This window comes from Octopus bimaculoides, chromosome 1, assembly GCF_046866305.1.
Source record: "Octopus bimaculoides isolate indiv1 chromosome 1, ASM4686630v1, whole genome shotgun sequence".
NCBI classification, from domain to species: domain Eukaryota; kingdom Metazoa; phylum Mollusca; class Cephalopoda; order Octopoda; family Octopodidae; genus Octopus; species Octopus bimaculoides.
In genome coordinates, this window is record NC_142928.1 from 156158058 (window position 1) to 156173539 (window position 15482).

Sequence of the window (15482 nt, forward strand, 5' to 3'; positions counted from 1 at the left end):
GGCAGTGACAAGTGACCGAGCCCTTTGGTGATATGCTGTGCTTGAGAAGACCCATCAAGCCAAGTGAAATCATAGTCATGGCCAATGCTTGTGTCATGTAACTGGCACCAGTGCTAGTGGCACGTAAAATGCACTCTTTAAACATTGGGCCTTATGGAGGCAATGATAAGTGACTGAAACCTTTGGCGATATGCTGTGCTTGAGAAAACCCATCAAGCCAAGTGAAATCATAGTCATGGCTGATGTCAGTGTTACATAACTGGCATCCATGTTGGTGGCATGTAAAAAGCATCCATTACACCCTTGGAGTGGTTAGTGTTAGGAAGGGCATCCTGCTATAGTAACCATGCTAAATCAGATTGGAACCTGGTGCAACCCTTCAGCTCACTAGCTTCAGTAAAACCATCTAACTCATGCCAGCATGGAAAGTAGACGCTAAATGATGATGAGGATGATGATAATGATGAGACCTGATCTGTTATCCTGTTTAGCACCACCATTGAATCCTTGGGTACCTTTAGCAGACTCTACTCTGTTACAAGCAGTTGGTCCAGATTTTTGGTCTTTCTTTGTCTCATACCAGGCTTAGACACTCTGCAAATAACTGAACCATAAAAAAATTTTTTAATCAAAATTTTATTATTTCCTAATGAAAACTTTTGAAAATGTTACATCATTCACTAGCTTCTATGTAAATGAAACTGCTTAAATTCAAATTGTGTTTACAGTTATAATATGTTGGCTACCACAAAACTGTATCATATGACTGACTGCTGTCATAAAGGTAACTGATGTCTTAATGTATGGAATAAATTAACACGAATCCATAAGTGTATCTTATTGCCTTGGTTTATTAAATCACAAACCTGTTTCTATGTATAGTTTCTCTAAAACTATTTGTTTTATTTTTGAATCTTTAGAAATATTTTTAGGAAGTTTTCTTTGAATGTTATTCTCTAGTTTAGTTCTCTAATTTTCTCATATTCAGATGAAGAATAATTGAAAGCTGGATTTTTCACTGATTTCAGCAAAAATACTTTATTTTATTAAATGTGTTTTGTATGAAAACTATATATAAATTGTACAATATGGATAACCAGGTACATAGACAGAGTGGTAAGAAGTTACCATAGACTGTGTGGTAAGAAGTTTGCTTCCCAGCCACATGGTTCCAGGTTCAGTCCCACTGCATGGCACCTTGGGCAAGTGTTCTTCTACTATAGCCCCAGACTAACCAAAGCAGCATTCATCCTCATTATTTCAGTACCCACAAGACTTGTAGAAGAAAGCTATTCTCTGCCTGGAGAACTGGTTTGAATGCTTGCAACTGAGTGAACTCTACTGAAGTCATCCAAGGATCTAGTGGTGATGCTGAACTGACTAACAGATTAGGTCTACCAATCAATACTGCAACACAAGGGTTTTTGTGGTAAAAATGTAGTCCAATATTTTGCTGTTCATGCCTTCTACTTATCTTAAAGACTTCTAAGCCTAACACCACCATTTTGTCCTTTAGTGAAACTCACTCTTTTGTAACCACTCAAACCAGACTTCCAGTTCTCTTCTTACCTATAGTTTTTTTTTAGCCTGGGCATTAGTCACTTCAGTCTTTCCAGTCTGGGAGAGAGCATAAAAGTTTATAGTTGAGCCATCTTCTCAAACCCCATCCCCACAAAAAAAAAAAACTCCCCAAACTCAGTTCTTTAAGGATGGGTATTATTTCTAGCAGGTTGGATAAATACATAGAGGCTCTTTTGGTGTCATATTACATCATGGCCCTTTGTTTATATTTTCATTTGTCTGTGGTCTGATAAAGTACTAGGGAATTTGAGTGTCTTCATCTGAGGCTGAAAACAAAAGAATGTATAACCTTAGAAACACTTACTTTATTTGGTGCCTGTCTCTTGGTCCATCCTCTCCTGAAACAATATCAAACATATTTTACTTCTCAAGTTACTGAATAATTGCTACTTATACATTCTTCTCAAACATCCTTGTGTCAGTAGCTTGTTAGTAAAACTACTTAATTTTGTACTTTTTATTTATTGCTTAAATACTGATTGGATGATAGTATAGAGGCTGCTTTTTCATATATTTTACCTAGCAACAGAATCTTCTCAGATTTGCTCTAAGTCTTCAACTGGATTTATTTCTTATTTCTGTACTGTAATGGAATATACCAGGCATCATCAACATCATTAGATTTCCTCAAATAATTTGAATCTGCGAAATACAGGAGCTGATTGGATTTGAAATATAGAGTAGGAATATTTTGTTTTTAGAAAACTGTGAGAGCTCACCACTATATTGACCTCTAAGACAAGAAATTTTACTGCCACTCAAAAAAAGACAAAAACAAAAACAAAACTAAAAACAGAATAAGTTTATATAATAAGTATCATAAGGAAGTTAAAAAATATGGTTTAAAAAAATTATGGCCCAGACATGGCTGTGTGATTAAGAAGTTGGCTTCTCAGCCATGTGGCTTCAGATTCAGTTCTGCTACATGGCAACTTGGGCAAGTGTCTTTTATTATAGGCTCAAGTTAATCAATCTCTTGTGAGTGAATTTGTTTGAGAGAAACTGTGCATAAAGCCTGTTGCTGTTGCATGCATGCATGCATGTATGTGTGTGTATATGTGTGTGTAAACTAGCAAACCAAAAAGTAAAAAACAAAAAAAAACTTATTAGGGTTTCAGCCTTCTTCTTGTGTTGATTAATGCTGTAATAATTTTTGTTTTTGTGACGAGCAGTGACCCACTGTAGGATTTAACCTTTCTTTTTGATTAAGGTGGAGGTGTATGGCTTAGTGGTTAGGGTATTGAACTCATGATTGTTAGATTGTAGTTTCGATTCCTGAACTGGGCGACACATGTTCTTGAACAAAACACTTCATTTCACGTTGCTCCAGTCCACTCAGCTGGCAAAAATGAGTAATCTTATGACAGACCAGGTAGGGAATATATATGCCTCAGGAAACCGACTTTATGGTTCAGGAAAGAACTTTACTTACTTTTGGTTAATAAAGTTGTGGAGATACTTGGAGTAGGATTAATTCTTTGTAGTTTCATTATTTCCCCACTTTCATTATTCAGTTACTTGTTTCAGTCATTGGACTGCAGCCATTTAGGAGCACTGCTTTGGAGAGTTTGGTTGATTAAAGTGACTTATTTTAAAGTCTGGTACTTATTCTATCAGTCTTTTTGTACCAAACTGCTAATTTATGGAGAAGTAAACTAACACTGGTCGTCAAATGGTGAGAGATAAACAGAAACATACAGACATGCACATACACACGTGTGCGTGTGTGCACAACAAGTTTTTGCACAGTTTCATAATCATCATTTAACATCCATCTTCCATGCTAGCATGGGTTGGATGGTACCACAAAAGCCAGCCAGGCTGAAGCCTGCACTAGACTTCTGGGACTGTTTTGGCAGTATTTTTACAGCTGGATGCTCTTCCTAACATCAACCACTCATCAGAGAGGACTTAGTGCTTTTTAAATCACAGAAGCACAGGCGAGGTCAGTTTTGGCAAGGTTTTTACAGCTGGATGCCCTTCCGAACACTAACCACTTTACAGTGTGGACTGGGTGCTTTTAAGTGGCACCTGCACTGACAGGGTCACCAAGTACTTGCAAGACATTAAAATAAAAACCTGTGGTGAATGACCCTTGCCCAAGTTGCCATATAGTGGAACTGAATAGGAAGCCTGTGTCTAATTTATTCTAATTCTTGGCAAATTTCTTGTGCTAACAATATGTTTATGAAGAGGGCTTTTGTTTCTTCAAAACTTAATCATATTCAGAAATATAGTAACATAATTTATTCATATTCAGAATTTATTCATATCCAGAATCTATGATAACATAATTTATTCTATTTATATTTATTTACTAGTGTTGATCAATTCTAGTTACTAAGGCAAGGATATACTCTCATTATAATTTTTGAGTATCCCCATTATAATTTTTTTTATTAATGATGGTATTCCTGTTGGCAAATCTATTGAGGATTAACACCATTTTGTTAATCCATGGTGCTAGATTTGCCAGTACAATAGATATCACTGGTAAGAGTTATAATGTGTGGTGTGGTTAAGAAGTTTGCTTCCCAAATACATGATTTCAGGTTCAGTCCCACTGCATGGCACCTGGGCTAGTGTTTTCTGCTATAGTCCTGGACTGACTTAAGCCTTTTGAATAGATTTAATATATGGAAACTGAAAGAAGCCCATCATATATATATGTGTGTGTGCTGTGTTTTCTTGTCTTGATATTACATTATCATGCAGTGTTTCTCATTTCCAGTCTTCTGTGAAAACATGTCATGGGAAAATTTTAACATACTTGGAGAAAAGTAAGAGTTGGTGGTAGAGAGGGCGTCTGGCCATAGAAAATCTGCCTCAATAAATTCCACCTGACCCATGCAAGCATAGAAAAATAGACATTAAAATGATTATGATGATGATGTACTTAAAACAGAGGGTATCACTGTGGTTTAGTAGCAGAAATTGGTCAGCATTCCTACCCATTACTTCTGAGATCCTTGAAAATGTAGTAGTTAGCAAAATTCTAAAATACCAAGCAAACAGGTAATATCTAATGAAGAAAATTTTCTCTTCATTGAATTTATTTCATGTCATTGCATTTTCCTTATATAATAAAAAAATATGTGGTGCCATTACAATTAAAAAAATGTGTAAGTTTTCCATAGTTTCTGTTGAATAAAATTAAATAACAGGATTTCATAGATGCAAGTGATTAAAATTTTGGTTAAAATTATCTTTGAAAATTATTTTCAAAGAGCCAGATTCACTGAGTCAATAAAGGAGCTGCTGCATGGTCAGTCATCTTGTAAGAAATAGCTGTACCACATCTGCCACATTAAATAAGAAAATGATATCTTAGATAATAACGTCTTACATACTCTGAAAAAGACTGGGTGGTCATAACTGAAATACCTTTGATCACTGTTTTTCTCAATCATAAAATAACAACAATATCCAGGCTATTTTGGGGATTTTGGATTCTAGCAGCTGTTTTACTAGAAAAACAGTCACTGATTTGAAAGAAATAATAATTATTAACAATTTCTTTCATTCTTGTTAAATTTCTAGTTCATTTAATGTTTCAATTCACCATTCTTTCAACATTTTTAGTTCTCCTCTATGTAAATTGCCTAACCACTCTTCTCAAATATGATAAAATTGCTCTAAAACCTGTGCCTGATTTGGCTGAATCCATAGCAGCTTCCAAAATGCCAAAATATTTCCCTATTCTTTCATACTCAATGATTTAAAAAATATTTTAGTGGAAAAATATAAAATTACTCAAATTTTATATCTTTCAAATTATTTAAATTTTTGTAGTTGTCAAATTTCCACCTGTTTTATTATTCATTTTCTCTTTTCGTACGGTTCTTCTTTTTCTCCTTGTTTTAATGTAGTTATGTATACTTTTTGTCACTTTAGCATTTAAAAAGTGAGATAGACAGGATGGTTGATATTTATGTTACATTTATATATTGAAGCACTATTTATAAGTTTGAACTCAGATGAGGTTGAGGACAAATGTAGAAGTGGGGGGAGGGGATAAAAGAAAGGAAAGAAAAAGTGAAGGAAATTAAACAGAAGGTTGCAGATAGAATATATCTATATATTCAGTGAACTAAAGTGGAAATCATAACAGTGACCAGGAGTGATTAATAATTACAGAGTTAAATGTAGTTTCTCATGGTAAACTGATTTCACTTTTGAATTGCCTTTAGCCTTTAATTTCCACCATAGATAACTACAAATTTTCCTTGCATCCTTTTGCTTATAATTAAAGTAGTTTTTCTGCATTGTGAAATATGGCACACTGATTTTCTATGACCATGGTGACAACAAATATTTTATTTCAGTCTCAGAATGAGCTGGTAGATGTTTATTTGCCTCTTATGTATAATTGATAATCCTCCTGATATATGTGTGATTTACCATTTTAACTTCATTTATAGATCTTCAAAAGAGGGATTTATTGATACATTATATTGATATTATTTGATAATACTCCTTCAATTGTATATTAGCTGTTCCATAACTTAGAAAACTCAGGGCAATTGTATTAAACACATATAGCAGATAATCCATGTTGATGTGAATATGGCTTCTCATTTTAGCTTTAAGTATTAGCAAAGTTGGATAGAATTCAAAGTGATTTGTTATATTGTTAATATTAGACAGTGTTGAAGGTGATGAGCTGGCAGAATCGTTAGCATGCCAGGTAAAATGTTTAGCAGCATTTTGTCTGTCTTTATGCTCTCAGTTCAAATTCCACTGAGGTTGACTCTGCTTTTCTTCTTTTGGGGTTGATAAAATAAGTACCAGTTAAGCACTGGGGTCGATAACATTAACTTATCCTTCCCCCCAAACTGCTGGTCTGGTGCCAAAATTTGAAACCAATATTAGTATTAACTCTTTCATAAGCCTGGATATCCTTAAACTTGCATTGGGTAGTTAATGGAAGCTTAATTATCTCTTTACATTAATATTGAATAATATTGGCATTTTTCCATTTACTGAAAAAGATATCTGAATTTTAGGTAGTCAGAAGTGACATCTCTAGTCAAATTGGAATAAGATTGGCATGTTAAGTGGAAAAGTTTGATGTTGAGTTGGTAAAGTTGCTCATTCTGCATGCTGACTTTCTATTATTTTATTTATTTATTTATTTATTTATTTCATAAATTAAATAACAAAGCCGTTTGCCTACACTATGAAAGTCTTTACCATATTTCTTTTCAATATATTGAGAACATTTATTCCTAAGTTTCCAAATTCTATATTAGTTTTAAAAAAAAAATATCCAAGAATGGTAACCTCATTAAACATTCATTAATGACGTCTACTGGGAGAATCTAAACTGCAAGACTAAAAGGTGAAAGGTTGAGATCAAAAGCTATGCTCAACATTTACATAGGGTTACATTTTGCATGTATAATTGCTTGAGAAATAAAAATTTTATAATGTAAAGGAAATAATTTCATTGACGTTTCAAAATAGGTTACTAAGTATATACAATTCACTGAAAATTTCTAAAAGAGACAAAACGAAAAATATTCCAGTAAAATTTATTCGAAAAAGAGACAGGAATCTTGAACAGGCCAACTGATATTTTTATCGTCTGCTATTCGCGAACTATTTACGTTATTTCATATATCAGTGCGTAGTATTAGCAACTAGGATACTGTCAGTTACCATGGTTACATAACTGCCTAGCGTGCTTCTTAGTTAACCTTCTCGCTAATTTGATCCTTCCGCATCAAAATAACTTCCTCACACTATTGAGTTTCTACCATGGTATTCCACCCCCTCTATAATCATTAACATTATTTTTTTTGTATGTCAGCTTCTCAGTTTTCTATGTATCTTCTCTTTTATTATATTTATTTCTCCCACTTTATTCCTCTCACTTAACATGTACTGTTTCTCTCACCCAGTATTATTCTCTCCCTTTCTCCGTCTGCTAAGTACGCAATCTAATTTCTCTTGTATCTCACTCTCGTCCATTCTGTCCTCCAGGAAGGAAGCAGTTGTCGGCTGCTTCCTCGTTTTCTTGTTTTTGTCTATGTCTATCCTGTTTTCTTACTCTCTCTCTCTCTCCTTGTAGTAACCATCCTAAATGTAATTACGAGAATCCTTGTGTTTTGTTTACGATTATTATAAATTGATATTTCGAATCAAATACTTCCCTTATTACCGCGTATTTTTAAATGACTCTTGGAGAGTAATCATACATTGGCGACGGTAAGTTATTATTCATTCCAATGTTTTGCCTAAAATATTTCTTTTTTCTTTTATATAAAAGAATTTGTTTAGAATTTATTAAAAAAAAGATAAAATAATCCTATCACCTGATTCATTGACACATCTTCACATATTTTTTTAAAAGATTTCACACCGGTTCAAGGTGTAACACAAAAAGCCGGTACGCTACGCACACATACATACACGCACGCACACACATACACGCACGCACTCTCTCTCTCTCACGCACAATAGGCATACATAATCTATCTATCTATCTATCTATCTATCTGTCTGTCTGTACATACATACACGCACAAGGCGATGTGTGTGTATATATAAATATATATATATATACATACACACACACACATTTATACATGCACATGCTTATATATACACACAGATTTATGCCTTCCCCCTTAAACACACACAAACATATTCGCACACATCTATACATACACACACATAAAACGATTCAAAATCATTTCATTATTTGAAAATATATGTCTTATAAATATATATATATATAGTTTATCAAACTATTCTACCTATATCAGCATGGAAAACAGGTATAAAGTGATGATGATGATGATATACACACGTCTATATACTCAAATATAATATTATATATTCATATACATATGTATACATATATAAAAACATGGATATATACCTTTCTAATTTCATAAAATATTGCTGACCATATATTACATTATATATATATATATATATATATATACATACATATAATGTAATATAAAATCTGTAGTATATATGTATGTATATATATATATATATATATATATATATATATATATATATTATCGGGCTAAATTATCATTCCCCCAACAATTGCAGCCCACACTATTCAGTTCAATAGTAGTTCGTTTGAGAAGAAAAGGATGATGATCAACCGTATGCCGGGGTGTCATGTTACGGCTACTTCGATTATGCTCGGTAGCACTCTCATCTGAAACTCTGAACACCTGTATTTCACGTGCTCTTTCACCCCTTTCTTCTTTATCTTAGTTTAAAATTACACGGCAAAAAGTCATAATTGCTTAACCGTTATCAGTTATTACATATTTCTTAAATAAGATAAATGAGTGAAACCTGATAACTTTTAGACATGGTATCCGATCTTTTATTGCAGTCTAAACCACACGACAAGAAAAGAAATGAAACGAAACGAAGGCAAGACAGTCTTCAGCAGTGGTTTGATGAAAACAATCGAATTGTATTTTCAAATTGTTTTAGATCGATAAAATTAAACAAACGATTTCTCAATTTCTTCCGATTCGCTTTATACTTTTCCCTTTATTTTATTCTTCTGTCATTATATTGATTTTTATTATATATTTGTTTGACAAGTCATCAAACTGATTGGATCGCCGACCTGTGTTGAAGACTACTAAAGAGAGAAATGTATAAAGGAATGCAGAAGAACGGTTGCAGCCTGCATTATTAGTTTGCTGTTTACTATGGGCTCAGTGGTTTTTTTTAAAACTTCAATAGTGATGATATCAGAAGCACTTGACTATGCCTATATACCTACCTGTCTATTTGTCTATATAGCTATTTGTCTATTAATCTGTCTGTTGTCTGGTCGTCAATTTATTTATTTGTTTAAGGCTTATAAAATACTGCTATGTTAGCCTGCAGTCGTTGTTCCATTATTTTGGGGTTTTAGTAACAGAAATATAAGGTTCAATTCTTCAGTCTGTTGTTAACTTATGATATTCACGTAAAAAAAAAAGTCGCACATTGGGAATGATAATCGAAACTGATGAACTGCATGCACTCATGTATATTCTCATATTGCACAGACACTGGTATCTGTGCCTTCAACATCTGTGGCACGGAGAGGGTAGACTTGCCTTGGCGGGGTTAACTTTCCGAGTGTAGTTCCATGGATTTAAATGACGCACAGTGTTTCCCCTCTGGTATATACATAGTTGAAAGTAATCCCTCATGTTAAAACGAATATTATGTATATATATATATATATATATATATATATATATATATATATATATATATATATACATAACACACACACACATATATATATATATATATTTAAAATGGCCGTTTTAAAATGAGGGATTACTTTTATCCTTTACTTACACTGATTACAAAGCTTTGCTTCCAATTTTTCTCTTTCCGATCACAACAATTAGTTAAAACCTCACACAGTGTATTGTAATAGCAAATCCAATTATATTTCTCTTTTGAAATTTCCAATTCATTACTGTAAGATAATATATCTTGCATAGTAAGTTGCTATTGATCTTAGTGATTTATTATCTATAATTATTTAGAAATCACAAAGGCATTAGGTACTTTAGCAGAAGAATTAGAACATTTTTGTTTCTGAGAGAGAGAGAGAGAGAGAGAGAGAGAGAGAGAGAGAGAGAGAGAGAGAGAGAGAGAGTAATATTTTAGGAAATTAGAAAGGTATAAATACATATGTATATTTGTATAGATTTGTCTATAAATTGATGTGTGTGTGTATGTGTATAAATACATATATATGTATACTACAGATTTTATATTATATTATATATATGTCTATATATCTATATATAATATATACATATATATATATAATGTAATATTATGTCTGCAATATTTTATAAAATTAGAAAGGTATATATCCATGTTTTTATATATGTATACATTTGTATATGAATATATAATATTATATTTGAGTATATAGACGTGTGTATATCATCATCATCATCACTTTATATCTGTTTTCCATGCTGATAGGGGTAGAATAGTTTGATAAAATTCAGTGGGTCAGAGTAATACGTCTTGCTCCAGTGTCTTATCTTTGCATGGCTCTCCTCACACCAACCACTTTACAGAGTGTACTGGGTGCATATTGTGAATGCACAAGCGCTATAGAAGTTGCTTTGCTGTTAGCAAGATGAGAAACTCCATCTTTCATCTTGCTAACAGCAAAGTCCTGCATTGTCATTACTTGTATTGATCACCAATCACAGAGTGTTACTGGGTAATTCTTGTGGCACCAACACTGTTGAGGTTGCCTTGTAACTTGCAAAGTGAAAGTGAGCTTCCATGCTGAATGGAACAGATTTATTGTGAGAGGATGGTGATGAAGAGAATAATGTGTTGGGGTGGATGTTATGAAAACAAAGGAGAAGAGATGGGGAAGAGTAATTTCAAGAATTAGTGTGAAGCAGAGCGGGGGACAGAGTGGTAATGGTAATAGAGTAAGTTGAGATGGACTCAGTGATGAGTAGGTGGATGGGTTGGGTCAGTCTGTTTACCATGGCAGCTTAGGGTGGGTAGTTCATGAGGGTTGGATTTACAAAGGTTTATTGTTGAGAGAGAGTTGTAAGAGACAAACTAACAGAGATAATGTTAGGGAAGCTGGTAATAGGGTGGAAAGTATAAGGTGGTTAGTGAGAGATAGTTAGAATGGTGGGAAGGGTTGAGTAAGAGAACATATAATGCTACCCCATATTATGTATGGTTGGGCAAATGGTGCACGAAAGAAAAATAAAATAGAAAAGGTTAATAGGTGGTATTAATGAGAGTCAAAGTGAAAAGGTAGTGTGAGGAAGGGGGAGAGTTGTATTGGAAAAGATGCAGTGTTACCCCACTTTTTGTATAAGTGGGTAAATTGATGCATGGAAAAGAGACAAGATAATGGTGAAGGGTCAGGGTATACCTCAGAGAGTATGATAACAAGAGAATCAGGGTGGGTGAAGGTTGATAAGAGTGCAATCCCCACTACCCAGGCTTCATGATTTGGGAGAAAAGAAGAGAGAGAGGTAGCGGAATATAGGTGGTGGAGGTATGAGGAAGGGAGATATTCAGTATGCACAAATCAAGTACTTACCTCTCAGTTTGGTTGGTGTGGCACAGTGAGCAGAAGAGATGAAGGGAAGATGAGATGGTATAGAATAGACAGTTGTTAAGAGGATAGATGGTGAGTGAAACATGCTGCTTAGTTGCTTTCTTTTCTTCACATGTCTTCTTTGCTGAAAGTCCATGTCTTGCTGCTGTGCAGCAATGCACTTTGCATGCAAGCATAAAAAATTCTTCCCTTGATCAAGAGGGATAAGCCCTTTGTTACCTGCAAAGATAGTAGCTTCCTGAACTTCCCCCAACTTGTTCTTATTCTAGCTACCACTCTTTTGCAACATCCACTTCTACTGCTAATTTCGTCGCATAAGTAGCAAAAGCTATCAACTACTTCTAGAGAGCTGATGGGCATTTGAGAGTATCTATTTCCCAAGCATTCTTATGCTTACTGTCTCAGTACACCTGTTGCACATGAAATCTATTTTCTCTTTTAACCTGCCTTTGATGACACTACACCTTTTATGTGTCTATTGTTTATAATCACCTTACAGAATTTCTACTAACATTTTTATTGGAAGATTACAGTTATTTCCCTGATGCTAAAAGTATTCTGACTTCCTTTCTACTTACTAAGACACTTGTTTTTGCTAAGTTTACTTTAAGGACCTCCAATTCCATATTTTTATTTATTAGTCTGGAATTTCAGCTTCAGTCTTCTATTAATTCTGCTATAAGAGCTAGTTCATCAACATACAAGAGTTCCTAAAGGCAGCAACCTTTAATCCTGCTGTCATAACTGAGTATTATAATAAATAGGATGGGGCTGAGACTGAGCACTGATTTACCCTAAATATGCAGTACATTTCTTGATGAAATCATTGCTGATTCTCACGTTGTTGACTGCCTTTTCATACATATCTTATACAGTCCTTACAAACCACTCATTTACTCCTAGTTTCCTTAGTGACTACTGGAACACAGTGTGAGAGACCTTGATAAACCTCTGGATGAATGAACACTGGGCATAGAGCTTATTCCTAGCTATGTATTTCTCTTGCAGTTATCTTACAAGGAATATGGCACCAGTGGTGATTTTCCTGGGACAAAGCTGAATTGCATTTCATCTAGACTAATCCTGTCAAAATCAGTTTCACAATAACTCTTTTAATCTATATAACCTGGTCCAACAGTTTGTTATTTCTGTAATTTCCCATCTCTTGTGCATCTCCCTAGTCCTTCTACCTGTTCATGGTGATACTGCAGCGTCAGCCTTTTGGGTATTACACCTTCCTGTATTTCTTGAATTACTAATGAAGTAATTATCCTGTATTCTACTTCATCATGAATGTTTGTGTGTGTGAACACACACATATGCACTCACACACACATGTACACACACACACACACACACACACATGTACACACACACATGCACACACACACATGTAATGTTTATGTGTGTGTGTAGAATCAGATCTAATAACTGTAGATGGCACTGTGGATAGGTTTCTTCTATTGTAGTCATGGATTGACTGATGACTGCATGATGTGTAATATTTCTGAACTTGAACAATGAAGCACAAATAATATGAGAGAAAAACTAGGTATCAGAAGAAGCAGATGTAGGGAATAGTTAAGCAATCAATGTGTGGTGGTGTAATCTGACCTCAAGAGACTAAAACTTATGAAAGAGAAGGTAAGGAACCACAACAAGTACTGAGACACCATGCTGGAGATAACCTGCTCAACCTTGTAAAATGATGATGATGATAAACATATTTATTATCATTATGTTATAAAACTCACGTGAAATTAAACATATCTTCAAATTAGCTTAAAGATTTGAACCCAAACACACATGCATGCTTTTACTCTAGAATGATTCTTACCAGGAGCAGTTTCATTTTTGTTTCTTTGATGCCGTGTTTAATTCGTTTTGTAGTTCAACTTTTGACACTTGAGATTAATAGCTTTGTGTATTAGTGTTTACATTAAACTTTAAAGGCAACAGTTATTGTTCCTGTTTAACATCAAAATGGTAGCCACTTTCTGAATTATATATTGAATTCCAAGCAATAAGTTAGTATCTTCCATTTTTGACATTTTTTCAGTGTTTTATCTGGATTAAATATTTTAAAGATTAATTACTATACTGCAAAGAAAAAATTTGGTTGAATGTTAGAGTTTGGAGTTAGGTTTAAGGTTGGGGTAAGAGTTTAGGTTTAGATTTACACAGAGAGGGAAAATAATTAAAAAGATGATTGAACTTCTGAATTTTTTTTTCCACACAATCATAATCTTCAGTGTTTAAAGCAGAAGATTTTTAAAAAAATTTCCTAAATAAATGCAAAAGGTACAAAGAAGGGAAATGCTTATTTCACAATTCAAATATATATTTTATATCAATATATATTTCATTTATCATTTAATATATACAGTATTTAAATTCAAGCCATTAGTTTCATACTGTGAAAATACAATAAACTGACAAGCTTATAAAGCATTTCCTAGCAATCTTTCAAACCTTGTATTTCCAAATAGTCTTTCAGATTCAAATATACAATATGGCTGGTCATTTTTGATAAAAATGAGAAAGGGTGCTATTCTTTAATGAGAAAGGGTGCTATTCTTTAATGAGAAAGGGTGCTATTCTTTGAAAAACACTCCTTTGCTTAATAGCAAGTGTTGAGGGATAAATAGGGGAGAGTAGATGACAACTGTAGAAATTAGGTAGGGTTGTGATGGGTGGATAAGTGTGGGAGAGTGTCCAATGATACATATGAATTGGTGAGAGGTGGGGGGAGAGTAGGAAATGACTGGCAGTATACAAAAAGGGAAGGGTGAAGAGCAGCAGAATAGTAATAATGTTACTGCTGAAGGGGATGAGAGAAAGAGAAGGAGATGATGTGTGGTTGTGAGTGATCAATGTAAAACGTGAGTGGTGAGGACAGTATTTAAGAATGAAGGATTTTGAATTGTTTCTTTGTTTGAAGAAAAGTAATACATCTTGTTGGTGATTTTCTTCCCATCACAATGTCTCATGGTTTAAAGTTAAAAAAAAAAAAATACTTGGTTTTATTACTTCATGAAAAAACACAAATTTTTTTCAGATTAGAGATAAAAATGATTGCGCTAGATACAATCATGAATAATTTTCAGCTCTTCAAATTTTAGCAAAAATATCAAATGCAGCTGGAATTACTTCCTTTTTCAATGTCAATAAGTGTCACTGCGTTTACTCAATGTCAAAAATGAAAAGAAAAAAAAAAAAAAAGAGATAAAGAAAGAGAAGAAAAAAGAATTGCAAACAGAGCAAGCATGAATAATATGGTTTATGAGTGAGTTGACTGATTGTCAAATATCAACATATTGTAGTCTTTCAGCCTGACCAGTTAGGTGTTTTGTTTGATAAGTTCTTAAACAGCTGTGTCAGCGTCAACTGCAACAATTGGCCTTTACAGACCATATAAATAGAGGAATGATTTCTTTTTAAACATAAAATATGAATTTAAGGCAAAATTTAAAAACTTTTATTGATTGTAGATCATATATAAAAGGATGTTAAGAGTGTCCTTTTTGTTTAATCCTATAAAACAGCTCTTATCTAGTGGAGATGACTTAATGGCAGGTGTTTCTGTACAACTTTGGCTATCATATTTACTGGCAAACATGGCAGAATTTTGTGTTTGTTCAATTCTGGTGATTTACTTTGTTGCTACTCATGATTTCTTATCTTTCAGTGACAACTTGAAGATCACAATATGTATTTAACACCTTTTATCTTGTCTGTCAAAGAAAAGGTATGTGTGTCTATACACACACACACATACATGCATATTCATATATATATA

At 33.7% G+C, this 15482-nt stretch overlaps 1 protein-coding gene and 1 long non-coding RNA gene across 37 annotated transcripts in view; one reads left to right on the forward strand and one right to left on the reverse strand.

Moving 5' to 3' along the window:
- LOC106868432 (uncharacterized) overlaps positions 1–15482 on the forward strand; it is a 266695-nt gene that overhangs the window by 50705 nt on the left and 200508 nt on the right. For 16 of the 28 annotated variants that reach the window (XM_089360652.1, XM_089360668.1, XM_089360658.1 and 13 more), the window contains exon 1: positions 7543–7791. The exons of the other annotated variants lie outside the window; for them this stretch is intronic. The gene's annotated coding sequence lies outside the window, so the exon portion shown is untranslated. Of the gene's footprint in view, positions 1–7542; positions 7792–15482 lie in introns of those variants that run through there. 28 annotated transcript variants of the gene reach the window in all.
- Positions 1–15482, reverse strand: part of LOC128246979 (uncharacterized) — an 86175-nt gene that overhangs the window by 13117 nt on the left and 57576 nt on the right. For 5 of the 9 annotated variants that reach the window (XR_016243798.1, XR_016243799.1, XR_016243808.1 and 2 more), the window contains one exon: positions 1886–1919. This is a non-coding gene — a long non-coding RNA (uncharacterized LOC128246979). Of the gene's footprint in view, positions 1–519; positions 605–1885; positions 1920–11665; positions 11953–13520; positions 13640–15482 lie in introns of those variants that run through there. The other 4 variants (XR_016243801.1, XR_001409276.3, XR_008265212.2 and 1 more) reach the window with 3 other exon arrangements.